General features: G+C 39.9%; 1 protein-coding gene across 1 annotated transcript in view; it reads right to left on the reverse strand.

Moving 5' to 3' along the window:
* The window catches only part of xkr4 (XK related 4), a 314,028-nt gene that overhangs the window by 56,842 nt on the left and 241,728 nt on the right, over positions 1 to 15,458 (reverse strand). The gene's annotated exons all lie outside the window — the stretch shown is intronic.

The raw sequence follows: 15,458 nt of genomic DNA on the forward strand, positions 1-15,458 counted from the left end.
GAATGGGGGAAGAAATGTGATCTAAGTGACTTTGACCATGGAATGATTGTCGGTGCCAGATGGGGTGGTTTGAGTATCTCAGGAACTGCTGGTCTCCTGGGATTTACATGCACACCAGCCTCTAGATTTTACAGAGAAGGGTGCAAAATAAAAGAAAAAAAATCATCTGGTGAGTGGCAGTTTTGTGGATGAAAATGTCTTGTTAATGAGAGAGGTCAGCGGAAAATAAAAATATTGGTTCAGACTGACAGGAAGATGACAGAAATTCAAAGAACCACTCATTGTAATAGTGGTGTGCAGAACAGCATCTCTGAGCGGACAGCACATCAAACTGTGAAGTCAATGGGCTACAGCAGCAGAAGACCACGAATATACACTCAGTGGCCACTTTATTAGGTACATGAGGTACCTAAGGAAGTGGTTATTGGGAGTATATTCAGCTATATAGGGTATAGTGAATGTCAGCAGTATTGATTTTCCTTTTTGAGGAGGAATGGAAGTGCATAGGAAGGTTTTCTAGGCTGGAATAGGTAATCTTTCCCATAAGGAAAGGTTGGTGTATTTAGGTTTGTGCTGCTGGCGTTTCAAAGGGTGGGAAGGGAGTTGACGGAGTTTGGAAGATTCCTGAGGGAGTGCATGTCAAGAGAATAATTTGACATGTGGGAGAATCCTGAACCAAAATTTCACCTCCGCATTGTCTCAAATGAATGCCTATTTTTAAACAGCCTTGGAACTTTTGTAATTTTTAGGAGTTTGAAGCAGATTCTTTGGATATTTTAAGGCAGAGTTAGACAACTGTAAACAAGAGGATGACAAACTGTTAGGGTTAGGTGGGAATATTGACATCAAAGAACGTGTAGCCATGTTACTAAATGGAGCAGGCATGAGCGGTTGAATCGCATATTCTTGCTCCTGATTGCTGTTTCTATGCAATTCATGTTTGATTCTGGTGGTCCTTCATCCATTGACGTGTCGATTTTGCTAGTGCACAATCTTTCCCTCACTGACCCCTCACTCATAATGTCCCCTGCATTGATTCCAGTCATTCTGCTGGTCCCCGATGCCTCTCCCCATGACTCTGGTGGTCCATGCTCTCTCTCTCTACATTGTTTTTTGGCTGTTCCCAGTCCCCTCACTCTTTGATTATGGTGGGTCCTAAACAGCCTACCCTACCTACCTAATGATTGACAAGCCTCCAGATTCTTTTAGCCTTTGGTTCTACCTGTTGCTGAACCATCTTCCCAATGATTCTGCTGGCCCAGTTGAGTTTCTATCCCTAATCCTTATTCTGTTGAAACCATTAGTTTATGATGCTCACCAACTAGTAAATCCCAGTTCCTCTTACAATCCTTGCCACCTGATTTTTTACCAAATAATTAAGGGGTCACTGATTTCTCCGCAAATGACTCTACATGTTACTGAACTGTAGATTGTTCCTAGTCTCTCATCTTTGTACCCATTCATTCTAATGGTCCTTAATCCTCTCCCTGTCATATTGATTCCCACCAACCCCAATACATCTGGATTTCCTAATCTCTTTACATATAGAATCTATAATTTTCCAACATTTAAGAGGCACCTGGATAGGTACATGGAGGGAGGGTCTTGGACGGTTATGGACTAAACATAGGCAACTGGGACTAGCAGGAGGTTGGTATGAACCTGTTGTGCTGAAGGTCTGCTTTTCTGCCACATTACTACATTACTCTACATCTCTCCCATCCCCACAGGCTGAAATAGTCCTCTGTCCCCATGCATTTTTTCTTCTGGTATCAAAACATGATGCCTTCTATTGATTCTGATGACACCAGATTTTCATCATCCATCCCCAACTTCCCCTTCCTGAAGTCCACAATCAATTTCCTGATCTTGCCGACAATGATCGGAGAGTCTTATAACACCACTCAACCTCACTCCTGCAAGTCTTCTCATCACCATCAAAGATTCTTCCAACAGTGGTGTCATCAGCAAATTTAGAGTTGGCATTTGAGGTGTGGTTATGAATGTAGAAGAAGTGATGCAGTGGGCTAAACATACACCTTTGTAATGTCCATGTGTTCTTCGTCAATGAGGAGGTGTTACCACTGATCTGTTCTGGTGGTGGTATGCCTATAGGGAAGCTGTGGATTTTTTTTGTAAATTGTTTATTCTGGAACAGTTCGTATTACAGCAATAGCTGTTAAATGATATGTAAAGACCTTGAGAAATATGAAAAATCTGAAGGAATTTATGATCGAATTTTGTGCTGACAATGCACCTCAAGAAACTATAAATGCTTTTGGGACCAACCTTGGGTTTAGCTGGTTATTTGGGATTGCCCAGGGTTGCAAGGAAACACTTCAATTTGGTCATCATAATAGTAATCTACCATGCCAGGTCTACCAGTCAGGTAGGAATGGTCATCTGATGTAGATAGTTGGACTGAGAACAAGGAACGGAAATTTCGGTGCTATAGCTTTATCAAGCTCTCTGTTTCCTAAAACAGAAGATGAAACATTATCTGGATGAGCATTTGGCAGGCTGAGCAGTAGTTAACTAAATCTGAGTAGGCTACGGTCAATTATGGATAACTCTGAACATCCTCTACATAGCACCATCCAGAGACAGAGAAGCAGTTTCAGCGACAGGTTACTATCGATGCAATGCTCCTCAGACAGGATGAAGAGGTCAATACTCCCCAATGCCATTAAGCTTTACAATTCTACCGCCAGGACTTAAGAACTTTTTAAAGGCTATTATTAATGCTTTTTGAAATAGTGATTTAGATGCATATCATATTTTTTTACTGAGTTAAGTATTGTATGTAATTAGTTTTGCTACAACAAGTGTATGGGACATTGGAAAAAAGTTGAATTTCCCCATGGGGATGAATAAAGTATCTATCTATCTATCTAAATCAAGATTCTCTCTAAGAAGGTATTAGAAATAAATGCTGAAATTATTTTATCATTCAACGACTTCTCAGGAAGTATAAAATAGAAATAGCTGATACTCTGCCTTGTGGTATGGAACAAGAAGGTCATTACCCCGTTATCACATTGAACCATTGAACATTACAGCACAGTACAGGCCCTTCAGCCCTCCATGTTGTGCCGACCCATATAATCCTCAAAAAAATGTACTAAACCCACACTATCTATAATTCCTAACAAAAAATGTTCTGCTGAAGGATCTCAGCCTGAAACGTCGACTGTACTCTTTTACATAGATACTGCCTGACCTGCTGAGTTCCTTGTGTGCGACACTTAGATTCCTGGATTTCCAGCAGCTGCAGATTTTCTCTTATTTGTGAAGAAATGTTAAGTCTTTCAAACACAGAACTATTTGGGGGGGGGGGGGGGGAGAGGTAGGGCCTTCTGCTCCAGAACTGAATATTTACTTAAGTTAAAGAAACAGAAAACGTTGAACTACACAGTCAATTAGTTGTTATGTGTGGAGGTAAAAACAACTAATATTTCAGGTCAAAGACTCCATCAGAACTTTATGATTCTATTAAGTTAGTCTATGGCTCTCTTGAGTACATGGATAAGATGGGTTTAGAGGCAAGTGGTCAAGCTTGGTGGGCACCATGGTTGGCACGGACAAGTTGGGCTAAAGGGCCTCTTTCCATGCTGTATTGCTCTGTGACTATGATCTATCAGACCCAGTCCAATTCATTTCAATCCTTGCATCCACCCACCCACTAATAACCCCACCCTGCCCATTAATGAATTCAGATAAGAGTACAAGGTAGTATACACTTTCAGTAGTGAAATCATCGTAAAGAGATGGACACGGGCTCCGGAGATGCAGCCATTGATGGCTCCTTGCCAGAGGGGAGGAATAATTTTGTTCTGGGAATTTTTTTTTAAATAGCCAACTACTCTCTCGATAGAGACTACTCTGCACTCAGAAGGAGCAGCAGAACAGAATAATGAGGAAGGGATTTGTACAGCCAGTGGGACCATGCTGTCAGCATAAAATGGTTTATGTACACTTTTATATTGTTTCTAATATTGCAGGATGAGAACATAATTCAAGCTCTTCATCCAGGAAAAAGTGCAATCATATCATACTTAATTCATTTATATTATTTGTGTTGCTAAGCTATGGAACTCTCATGTGTGAAAATATTAATTTGGTTTCTTTAGACATTAATAATATCCTAATCAAATTATTTTTTATATATGATGATGAGAACGATGGAAGTGTAATAAGGCTAATTTTAAATTCTGCAGTATTCATGCCCTATAAAAGACATACCCGAATTCAGCAACACACTAATAGTGTATACTCTACCTCTATCTACTGTATATCCTGAAACCGCCATGCAAAATGAATTTTCTTCCACTCCTCCTAATGGAGGCTTGTGGGTGTATTGCTGGGATGATTAATTCTAAGCTCTATTGCAGCTTTCTCCTTGATTCTGCTGTTGTCGGAAATCAGAAATCAAAGGATACTTTTCTAGCAGGGGACTATTGGAGTCCTATTTCTGCCTCATTTGAAGTCAACTTATTCTGTGGAGGAAAGGGATTGAATCCACATCCCTCTAGTTTCTAACAGTACCATAGATTTTATTTCATCTGTGAAGCACAGAGTTGTATTTAACTAATTAGAGTTAAAAGCTGTTTACCAAAGCTACCAGCAGATTAAACAATATAGTACGAATGTTCATTTTCTAATGACAATACAATTTCAACTGTAATTCATGGCAATATTCACAGGGTTGCTTTTCGACTCTGTGTTTATGTTAGAGCACAGTCCCTACTCAGGGTGCATAATCCGCACAATTTTCTGATCTTTAACCTAAGCAATCTGAAAAAGCAATCATTCAGTGTACCGGATTTTCAACACTGCAGACAAGACTCCAAGTTGTGGAACCCCAGATGGAAAACTACCTTACAAGCTTCTTAAAAATGGACATTCTTTAAAAAAATTAATTTGAAACAATTCTAAAAATCATATGCCGCACATTAATATGAAATCGCTGATTCAAATTTCCCATGTTTGAATAACAAGAAAAAAGATACCTTTGATTTTTGATGCTAAGTATTGTAGTACAAACCATTATTAGAAACTAAGACTTGGATTTTTGGTATCAAAACAGTAGTTCTGCATTTATATTGAGCAAGGTCACATTCTTGCCTTGTTTAGTTACCAAATTGAGTAATTTGCCTTTATAGTCATATCACATATTGAGCAGCAGAGGGCCCTGCTACGTTATCCTGGTGCTACAAGTGCACTTCAGTGCCAATAATGTGAATTACAGCTTTCCCCGGCCAAATTGTGCTCGTTGAGGTCTGTGCTTCGGAATAGAACTACTATTCAGACTGGTGCAAGTAAAGTACGTAAAGCACTTAATGACTGATCAGGAGAAGGATCGGTCAGCTGCTCTCATTGTTAGATTCTCCATGGGATTCAATGGTGAGCCCAGCCTCCATAAGATACTTCAGCACTAACACAGGAATACACAAAAGTTAGAAAAGTACAGCACAGGAAAAAGCCCTTTGACATACAATTTTGTGCCAAACCAATTAAATTAGTAATCAAATGGCCAACTAAATGAGCACCCTCTCCCCACACAATGTCCATAATCCTTCCACTTTCCATAAGACCATAAGATACAACTGAAGCATTAGGCTATTTGGCCCATCGAGTCTGCTCTGCAAATCCATGTGTTTATCTAAACCTCTCTTAAAAGTTCCTAATGTAAAGTATTTGCCTCTACCACCAACCCGGGCAGTGTATTCCGGGCACGCACCACTCTGTGTAAAACGCTGGTCCCTTATATCTCCTTTGAACTTACCTTAAAGGTGAACTTACATGCACCTTAAATGCATGTCCTCTGGTACTAAGCATTTCAACCCTGGGAAAAATATACTGCCTGTGTACTCTATCTATGCCTCTCTTAATCCCATAAACCCCTACTAAGTCTCCCACAGCTGCGTCCGCTCCAGAGAAAACAGCCCAGGCTTGTCCAGCCTCTTGTTATTGCACTTGCTCTCCGATCCAGACAGCGTCTGTCACTCCATCTTGAAACTTACCTGGGCAAATTAGACGCAGAGAATCGGAAGCACCAGGGAAGGTTATTTTATTTCTGTTTAATATTTTTAATTATTTCTAAGTGTTTGGGTGATTTTTAAATTAACTTCATTTTTGGTTTAACATTTTGTGATTATTTACTTCCAATAATAACAGTTCTCACATAACTCTAAATGTAAAAATAAATTAGCTTTGACAGAAGACAAAGTCCCAACTTTAGTTTTGCCCTCTGTCTCTGGCTCTTCAGTGGCATCCTAGGGCCAACCCCCCCATATTTCCCATTCTCAGCCTACCTAATGTTTGTTGGGAGTGGAGGGTCAGTGTGAGAAGGCTCTCTGTGACAGGCTGGTGGAGACCAGAGATCTGAGTAACAGAGACTTTGGTAGATTTAGGTAGATTTGGTCAGTGTGGAGATGGTGGAGGATTACAAATACCTGGGGATACGAATGGACAATAGACTGGACTGGTCAAAGAATACTGAGGCTGTCTACAAGAAGGGTCAGAGCCGTCTCTACTTCCTGAGGAGACTGAGGTCCTTTAACATCTGCCGGACGATGCTGAGGATGTTCTATGAGTCTGCGGTGGCCAGTGCTATCATGTTTGCTGTTGTGTGCTGGGGCAGCAGGCTGAGGGTAGCAGGCACCAACAGAATCAACAAACTCATTTGTAAGGCCAGTGATGTTGTGGGGGTGGAACTGGACTCTCTGACGGTGGTGTCTGAAAGGAGGATGCTGTTCAAGTCCATCTTGGACAATGTCTCCCATCCACTCCATAATGTACTGGTTAGGCACAGGAGTACATTCAGCCAGAGACTTTGGCTACCTATCTCATTGCCTCCTTATGGTGTTTGGTCCTCAGTAGTCTCCAGATCCAGGAGTTTAAATAACCCAGGCAGCCTGCTTTAGCTGTCAATCCCGACATTTCTAAATCTCCGCTCGTATACTGCTGAAAAGGCTTGACTCAGAGCCTCTTAAATATCTTTCCCATTGTACCCTTTTGCATAACACCCTAATATATCTAAGTCCTGAACTTTTTTGATCGAACTTCTCGGTCAACCTAAGAGGATTCCACAGGTTTATTTGAACTGGAAGTCACTTACATATTTGTTTTGTATTCTATGAGGAATTCACTCTTAGCCTTTATGTCCATTTACAGTACAATTTAGCTTATATTACCACCAATTTCTACAATCAATAATAGAGTACAAGGAAACCGTACTGCGAAAATATATCCATAACCAATATCCACACTAGCTTAGGCTGAACGTCCTGTTTTATCTTTGCTCAAAATAATCGACCCCATTCTGCTTCTCCTTCATTTTAGAATCTGCAGAAAAATGCTACATTTATATTTATAATCATTTATAAACACAGAGGAGGCTACTTTCATGAGAAAAAGGGTGACGAAGATGTTTTATTCTTGCTGGGATAGTCCTGCTGTCACCAGCAAAATCAACATTAAAGGATAACCTTAGTTTGCTGCCTTTTAGTGGTGCAATAGAGAAAACTCAGAATGGTTGCTTCTGCTTTTACATCGTTAGAATAAATGGCATTCCTCTGTGAACTTGTAAAATGATTTTGGCAGCTGTCTCCGAAATGCACTGCTCTCCAGCTATTGCATGCTTTCACTTGGTTTAAAACTACAGAATATTATGTTATTATTCTTCTTTGCTCCTTAGAGTGAGCTAAGTACACCAAATACATTATGCAAAATGAAAAAAAAATCTGAAGGTTCAGGAAATCTGAAATAAAAGCTAAAATGGGAACACTCAGTAAGCAATGCAGCATCCATGAAGTGAGAAAAGCAGGCTTAATGAACATTACAGCTCAGTGAACTTTCGTCAGAAATGTTACATTGAGGTTAATTCTGTATGAGCTGTGGAAAACTCAATATGTCCATGCCCATGCGTGGTATCAAAAATATAAGGTTTCAGATAAATCTTGAGAGCACTGAAGTCCAGCTCCTAAGATCAGGTGCAAGTGAAGTTTTCTGTTGAATCAAATTTCATTTGCACAGTGGAGCAGTGATATATTTTTTTAAATGACAGTTTCACCAAGAAATTCTGCTTACCTTGCTTGTATATTCATTTTAGCTGACAGCTGACGCTGGATTAAAGTAGGTATAAGTTTTTAAGGTTAGGGCTTTCTGAGCAGCGTAATGCTGATCATCTGAATGCCATTATTTGTTGATGCCAATATGCAATATTGGATATGTCATGAGGATTCAGACAATCAGGGTATGATGATCATAAATGAGATAATCTCCAAAAGGAAGATAATATTCCACACATTCCAAATCATCAGCAGAAAACCACTTAGTGGATGGGAGGCTGATTGCCAGCATTTAGAAAAGGTTGGGCTCTTGAAATCCTTGTACCATGGACACTTGGCCAAAACAACTGACACCAACTACCTCTATTAGGACCATTTTAACTGAACTCTCTATCTAGGAACTGACAAAATTAGATGTAATGCTAAAGCCACAAACATTCTGCTCGAGAAACTCTACAGGTCAGGCAGAACCAGTGGGGGAAGAAGGAAACGTCAACGTTTTGAGTTGCAACCCGGCATTAAGTCTGAGAGGGAAGATGTTCACTATAAGGAGGAGATGGGCAGTGGTCAGACAGAGTCCAGTGAGAGATGGGTGAACTGAGGTGGGGTGAAGGATAATGTGTATATGAAGCCAGGAAGAGGAGGGGAGGGGGGCTGGAATTCAGAGACAGGCAGGCAGATGAGAGGTGGAGGAAGAAAAAAAATGGTACTGGAGAGGAGGGCAAAGATAGACACAGGCAGGTGATGATAAACAGGGATGTAAAGGCTGCCAGTAATGGAATCTGAAAAGTAAGGAAGATGATAATAGAATTATGGGCGAGATATAAAAATGAAATTAAATGGGGGTTCCAGTGGGGAAACTATATTGGTTGTGGTGAATGGAACCATGCAGCCAGGAAAGAGGGGATCAAACATGGGTGATGGGGGGCTGGACAGGGGTACAAGAAAGTGGACACAAATCAGAAGGTCAGAGGATGACCAGAAGGAAAGGGAGATAGAAGATGGTCTGGGAAACACAGGAGTTGGGGATTACCTGAAATTGGAAAATTTAATCTTCATACCATTGGGCTGTAGACTACCTAGGCAGGATATGAAACGTTGTTCCTCTAGTTTCCTTTTGGCCTTATCCAGGCAGTGGGGAAAGTTGAGGATGGACAATTCGGTGTGGGAATAGGAAGGGGAGTTGGAATAGCATGGAAATGGAAGCCTGGTTATGCATCTGCAGACTCTTGTGTCTCTCAAGATGCAACATTGGGTTCACACCACACCTGACTGAGGTCAATGGCGATGTAACATTAGGAGAAAAGATAAGTATGCATTCCACCAAACCTGTGAGGGTCATATCAATCAAGTTAAAATTAATTCTGCATCCAGTAAATATGCCCTCGTTATACAGACCAAGTAGACAATTCACCCAAATACAATCTTTGTTTTAAAACTCTGTATCTTATATCTGTGACATTTACATTTTTTCTATTGAAAAGAAGAAGCCCACACCAATAGCGAAGATGGAAACCACACCAATCACTCTGCCAACTTCTACAGTCAGAGAGTCGTGAGAGAGTGGAACAAGCTGCCAGCTCAAGTGCATGCAAGCTCAGTTCCAAAGTTTAAGAGAAGTTTGGATAGGTGCATGGATGATAGGGTTATGGTCCCAGTGCAGGACGATGGGAGTAGGCAGTTTAAATGGTTTGGCACATTATAGATGGGCTGAAGGGCCATTTCTGTGCTGTACTTTTCTATGACTCTATTTCTCCCCTGGACCTTCAATAGCAGACAAAATTTTCTGCCCATCGTGGGGATCACCTCGACCCGGAATTCTAAATGAAATTGGAACAAACTCTGACATTGGGTCAGTCATGTTTTTCAAGATACTATTTTGGGGTTAGGCCTCCATATACCATTATTTTTCCTGTAAACTTGCAATATTGGTAATAAACTGGCAAGTGGTCATGAATTACAGTCCAGAGAAGCTGCTCCTTAAGGTATCTTGTATGCTTTTCTTAAGCATGGAATTGGTTACCAAAATAATTTTCCTCACAGATAACATCAAACTTGACGAAGCTCTATCACACCTATGTGAAATTTACAAAGTTCATTTTATATTGGGGTTACTGTTCAATCTTATAACTTAGAACTGTAATAATGCCCAGTCTGGGCCAGATTTCTAATACTGAGAAAAAACACAGAATAGTGAAGCAAGTATAGTTATGTACAAAGATGATGAGTGAATGCCATTGAACAGAAAGTAAAGGAGCCTCAAGTCCCACGCCATCAGGTTCAGGAACAGTTATTACCCTTCAACCATCAGGCTCCTGAACAAACCTGGATAACATCACTCATCTTAGTACTGAACTCATTCCACAACCTATAGACTCACTTTCAAGGACTCTACAACTCATGTTATGTAGTGCCCAACAGGCCATTCTGGCCCAACAAAACGTAGTTATTTACTAATGCAGTTCGGAACTGGCCCTTCCAGCGCTTTGAGCCATGCCACCCAGCAACTGCCAATTTAACCCTCGCCTAATCACAGGACAATACACAATGACTAATTAACCTTTAGATATCTTTGGACTGAGGCAGGAAACCAGAGCACCAGGAGGAAAGCCATGAGGCCACAGGTTAAACACACAAACTCCTTACAAACAGCAGCAGCAATTGAAGCAGGCTCCCTGGTACTGTGAAGCATTGTGCTAACTAGTACGCTACCATGTAAAATGTTCTCAGTATTATTTATTTACTGTTGATTCATTATTATCATTTGTTGTTTGTGTAGTACAGTATGTCTTATTTTGCACATTGGTTCTTTGTCACTCTTTGTGTGCAGTTTTTCATTGTTTCTTTTGTATTTCTTTGACCTACTGTGTATGTCTGCAAGAAAATGAAGCTTAGGTGGTATACAGGGACGTATATGCATTTTGCTAATAAATTTACTTTGGATTTTGAACTTTGAAAGGGCAATAATAGTACAAATGAACAAATTGACAGAGTTTTCAAGTTTATAGAAGGTTGCACAAGGGAGTTGGGCTAGAAAAGCTTGAATGATCAATTTTAATGTTAACAAAGAGGTGGATAAGGGTTCCAACAGCAGATAAACAGGCTGGGAAGGTCTCAGGCACTGCACAGACAATATTACTGATGATACAGTTAACATGTTCTGAAGTTCAGTTAAGGATTAAGATACAAATGCTGCAAGTAACCTGGTTTTACTTTAGAAAGGGATGGATGGAGTTAAAGGTGAAGAACCACATTTATGGAAGGGACAAAGTTGGTACAAGATTCTGTTCACCTACAACTGGATTTCAGATAACCAGATTGATCATTTATACATTGTGGAATGATAGGGAGCTGTGGTGCTATGTAGAACTATGTGCCATTTATAAATATATCCCAAGCAATAGTGTATTTTCTTGTATCTTGCCTAGGGGCAACTAATTTAAGACTGGTCATTACTTGAACCAATACAACTCACTTTTGCATTTTCTGACTGTTGTGGAAAGTGAATTGTAGGTTTTAATACTGTCACATTTCCTGGATCCAGAATTAGCAAATACAAATCTATAATGGAATATTAGGTACTTACAGCTCATATTTCTTTAAAGCTGAACTTGCCAAGCATTGCCAATTGTAAAATCCCTACTACTATTCCTGAATGAAAAGCCAATATGAGAGACATTGAATTCCAAAGAGAACCATTCTTAAATTTATTAGAATGGCAATTCCAATTCACACAATAGGGAATTAAATTGAGACTTTAAGTCAGATTACTCATGAGCAAAATCAATAGCAGTTTTGTGGTTGCAATTTAGATTGAAACTGTTCAAGCTCATTTCATTCTGCCATCCTAAATCATTAGCAAGTTTGAGAGTTTTATGCCATTTTAAAAAGAACTGGTGATTAAATGGCAACATGCTACACTCATTCAACACCTCCTGTCTGACAGTGTCTAACACAGATCACCAGAACGTAAGAAATAAGATCAAGAAGGGGTCAACAGGCCCTTTGAGTCTTCTCCATCAATCTTCAACTTCGTGGCTGATTCTCCACACCCAGTGCCTTTTTCTAGCAAGCCCCATAAAATTCAGAAATCTATTGATCTTGTTTTGAGTGAATGCAATGACTTTCTTTGCAACTCTGTAGGTAGGAAATCCAAAAGTCAGCCCATTCCAACTTGTTTTTGTGGCCCCGTTTTTCAGAGTGGGATTGAAAAATAATCAGCCTGCATCAACTATTATTCAGTTTCATATGCTGGAAAGTGTATATACTTTGAATCAGGTAATGACTCATTGACCTCAGCTGCAAGGACCTTCATCTCCAAATAGTTTGCTGATAGTATATAAATAATTTGCTAATACTTTTTTCTGAGAGAGTTCATTCCTATCAGCAGTTGACACCAATAATTGACTCTGCTCAACATTTGCCCTTTGCATACTCATATAATTTCCAAACTGCAAGATGCACCTTTCATAAAGGTGAAGGCTGTAGACAAGGAGCTTCAAAAAGCAGAGGAATCCAGGCTGAGGCATTACTTTATTATAATAGATCTTTTCTTTGGGATCAGTAGTTATTGATCCAAACAATACCTTGGTTCTCCTTAAAGCCTATTAACACAAGAGATTCTGAAAATTTTGGAAATCTTGAGCAACTCATGCTGCCAGGATGAAGACACACTCAGACTGGATCAGTAACACCTCATATTCCATCTGGTTAACCTCCAACCTGAGGGCATGTACTTAGATTTCTCTAACTTCTGGTAATTTCTCCACCCTCCCCCTTGCTTCTTTATCATTTTCCATTCTGGCACTCCTCTCACTCCTTTCTTCTCCTCACCTGCCAATCACCTCTCTCTGGTGCCCCTCCTTCTTCCCTTTCTTCCATGGTTAACTGTCCTCTTCTATCAAATTTCTTCTTCTTCAGCACTTTACCCCTTCCACCTATTGCCTCCCAACTTCTTACTTCACCTCACATGGTTTCACCTATCACCTTCTGGTTTGTATTGCTTCCCCTACCCAAACCTTCTTATTTTGGTTTCTTTCCCCTCCCTTTCTAGTCCTAATGAAGGGTCTCAACTCAAAATGTTGATTGTCTATTTCCTTCCATAGATGCTGCCGACTTGCTGAGTTCCTTCAGCACTCTGTGTGTGTTGCTCTGGTCAATGATTTTTTTTTCAATTACAATGGGCACATAATTGAAAACATCTACTGTTTTGCATTAATGGGACATCTGTGGTCAGCTTTCACTTCAGTAAATATTCAATGTAAATCATTTAATGAAGAGCTAATGTTGAAAACATAATTCCTCACCAGGGACCAAGTACACTTAGAGGGATGCTACAATCCTACATCTATTGAATCTTGTCGGCCTGGGCAGCTGATGCCTTAAAAATTGATAACTTTGCCATCTCTTGGAAACAAAGCTCCTGATATGCACGGCAGGAACGTTGCAGTAGGCCACCGAAGAGGATGTGGACTCTGGAAATTTTTGTACTGTGGTTAGCTTTGCATATTTATCTTGTGTGTAAATCACAGTTCAGTGAATGGGAGGATGGTGCAGCAGTTTGACTTGGAAGAGCGTGAGGCGATGCTGGGAACTCTTCCAGAATGTGAGGTAATAGTGGCAGGAGACTCGGTGATGGATTTGTGAATATACTGAGGCACGACATTCTAAAACGAACAGCTCTCTAGAGGGGCACAACCTCTTTTCACTGGGATAAATATAGCAGAATGAAGGATGGAATTTCAGAGCCTTTAGCTTAAAAATTGCATAGGGTAACATGTAAAATAGTTGAATGCTTATGATTCTGGACTAGCTACTCAGGGGATAAATGTGAATCTGCAAAGGTGTCAGGAAGAAAAGAGTCATCAAGTCAATTGCGCTCAGCTGTAGTCCTTTTTGGATCACAGAATAAACATTACTCACTTCACCCAAAGTCCTTATGATCTGCTTAGAAGAGCAAAATTAAACTCTAAGACCCAGGTCAGACCTCATTTTAATCACCTGAAGTGTCACAAGAACAGAACTCTCTCTGACATTTTGGGTGATTAAAACTCGTTCAAAACATTTTGTAAGGTTTTATTTACCTTCTAGAATATCTACCTGTTAAAAGAAATTACCTCTGTCTTAAATGGCTTAGTTATAAGTAACTCAAGCAACTGGTGAGTGGGACTATTTATGTATCACCTACCTGCTTTTCTTTATTTTTAAAGTGAACATGTTGAAATGTCTGCTGTATAGCCCTGGTGCACAAATAGTGAATGGATCAGTTATCATAAAGTACAGAATATGGAAAAAATTCTGGAATTACATTCAACCACAGGAAAACGGTCCTCAATATTAATGATCCTGAAAAATTATTTGATGCTTTTTGAAAGAGCAATCACTTCAGCTTTATGAAAATTGCACCTGAACACCTATGATAATAAAGTATATGCCCCATATTAGTTTCTCTTTCAACCTTTAAGCTAGTAGTTTCTGATTTATCATTTGAAATGAGTCACCATTGAATTTAAACTGCTATAAGGAGCCTTTCAAGTGCAAGAACCAGGTATTTGCCACTATCATCAATATTTATAAACCCTCAGGATTGACAAAACAATTATCTACATCACAAAGTAGACTGCAGATCTAGGTTAAACATCAGAGTTGACCCCAGCTGCATTGGTTTGATTGGACTGGATCAAAACCAAGCACTTGCTTCAGAGCTGAGCTTGGCACTTGAAGATGTAATGTGGTGGTAATGTCCTATTTTTAGCTGCTCAGCTTCTTCCAAAAGATTACATCACCACTAGCAGCACACTGCAGACACAATACAGAAACAGCACAAAGAACAGGAGATACTGGCTGATTTGTACAGCTGCAGATGTGCTGAATTAATGGGTGGGGGTTAGAATTTTGCTATGCGTTGTGGCAATGTAAAGCAGTCCTACAAAGAATGGGGTTTTGATTTTGTAACACAAAGGAAGACTTTCCCTATGATACAAGTGAAGAATTTTAAGCCTATGTCATTATCTGAAATAAACTCCAAATCTTGTTCGTTTTCAGTTTTGCAGAATGCAATGCTGAGAATATCCTCAGAGGGGAGTCTGATGGATTAGTGACAGGGCAAGGTGAGGGGCAGATGGACACAGCTGGTAATGAATTTCATTGCTAAGCCGCCAATGGAGATGGGAGGTGAAAGGAGTGCTTTGTGTCTAAAAATAATTTTGGTGGCTTCAGGCTGATGTTTTGTGTGCAATAATAAAACAAGGATAATATTCTTGATTCACCTGTAAAATAAATTATTTCTGCTTAGATACACATAATGGACTGTGTGAAAAGGATTTATTTTGGCAAGCAATAGAATACAGTCAGACATGGCCAGGATTTTCTCCGTAAGTCAGCGTT

This window comes from Hemitrygon akajei, chromosome 1 (assembly GCF_048418815.1).
Source record: "Hemitrygon akajei chromosome 1, sHemAka1.3, whole genome shotgun sequence".
Classification (NCBI taxonomy): domain Eukaryota; kingdom Metazoa; phylum Chordata; class Chondrichthyes; order Myliobatiformes; family Dasyatidae; genus Hemitrygon; species Hemitrygon akajei.